This window comes from Gavialis gangeticus, unplaced genomic scaffold, assembly GCF_001723915.1.
Source record: "Gavialis gangeticus isolate Ggan-Ray unplaced genomic scaffold, GavGan_comp1, whole genome shotgun sequence".
Classification (NCBI taxonomy): domain Eukaryota; kingdom Metazoa; phylum Chordata; order Crocodylia; family Gavialidae; genus Gavialis; species Gavialis gangeticus.
In genome coordinates this window covers 22,109,350-22,110,846 of record NW_017729027.1, presented here as the reverse complement: position 1 = coordinate 22,110,846, position 1,497 = coordinate 22,109,350, and the positions used below count along the sequence as shown (strand labels likewise).

General features: G+C 48.0%; 1 long non-coding RNA gene across 1 annotated transcript in view; it reads left to right on the top strand.

Annotated features, from left to right (window-relative positions):
• The window catches only part of LOC109299967, a 12,310-nt gene extending 11,292 nt beyond the window's left edge, over positions 1-1,018 (top strand). The window contains exon 3 of the long non-coding RNA XR_002098077.1: positions 922-1,018. This is a non-coding gene — a long non-coding RNA (uncharacterized LOC109299967). The remainder of the gene's footprint in view (positions 1-921) is intronic.
• The last annotated feature ends 479 nt before the right edge of the window (positions 1,019-1,497 follow it).

The window sequence follows — 1,497 nt, the reverse complement described above, 5'->3', positions numbered from 1 at the left end:
CTGGCAACTTTCACTCCCTATGCTTTAACTCTCTCTCTCACCTTAACCTTCCCTCAAGTATGCCAGGTACCCCAAGAACACACATACATACCGTATCATCTAAGTTAGGAACTCACCTGTGTGTATGTATGGGTGGGTTGTATGTGTGTGAACTGGTGACTGTGTGTGTGTATATATATATATGTCATTGTGTGCATAATATACAAATTAGTGATCTGTGTATGTGTAATGAGTGTGCAGGTATGGACAATTGATTTTGGTCTAACTTTTGGGGTGTATGTGCTCGAATTGGTAATAGGTATGCATGCACCTAGGCTGGTTTGGATGTGTATGCACCTAATTGATTTGTGTGTTTGTTTATGTGCAATTGTACACCACACCCTCCTAACAGTGCAATATTGAGATCCTGAGCATTGGCCTGCCCCACAGGGCAACATCTGGGAGCCCAGAGATCAATCAACTAGATTCAATACTGACAAGTGCAAGGTACTGCACCTAGGGAAGAAGAACCAGCAGCATACCTAGGGAACTCCCTTCTAGTCAGCACAGAGGCAGAAAAGGATCTTGGAGTCATTATGGATTCCAAAATGAACATGGGCCACCAATGTGGGGACACGTTCAGGAAAGCTAACCGCACCTTGTCATGTATCCACAGATGCATCACAAGCAGGTCCAAGGAGGTGATCCTCCCCCTCTATGCGACACTGATCAGGCCACAGTTGGAGTACTGCATCCAGTTCTGGGTGCCACACTTCAGGAGGGATGCTGCTAGCATTGAGAGGGTTCAGAGGAACGCCACTCACATGATTGGGGCAGCAAGGCGGGCCCTACGAGCAGAGGCTATGGGACCTGAACCTGTTCAGCCTCTACAAGAGAAGGCTGAAAGGGGATCTGGTGGCCATCTACAAACCGGCCAAACAGGACCAGCAGGCCATGGGGGAGTCCCTTTTCCCCCAAGCACTACCAGGAGTAACAAGGAACAATGGCCATAAGTTGACCGAGAGTAGATTCAGGCTAGATATCAAGAGGCACTACTTCACAGTCAGGGTGGCTAGGATCTGGAACCAACTTCCAAGGGAAGTGGTGCTCACTTCTACCCTGGAGGTCTTCAAAAAGAGGCTAGACAATCACCTAGCCGGGGTCATTTGACCCTAGCATTCTTTCCTGCCCAGGGCAGGGGGTCGGACTAGATGATCTGCTCAGGTCCCTTCTGACCCAATCAATTATGAAACTACTATGAAACTAGAACCTGGGAGAACATCTGTTCACCAGAGTTCTCCAAGGAATAACAAGGTCTAATAGCCATAAACTCCAGGAAGGCCAATTTAGACTGGGTATTAGAAAAATGTTATTTACGGTGCATGTGTCCAGGGTCTGGAAAAATCTTCCCTGAGAGGTGGTGCAAGCACCTACTCTGGATTCCTTCAGAAAACAGCTGGATTTATTTCTTGCTTGGGTCACTTGATCCCAGCTGACTTCCCACCTATGGCGGGAGGG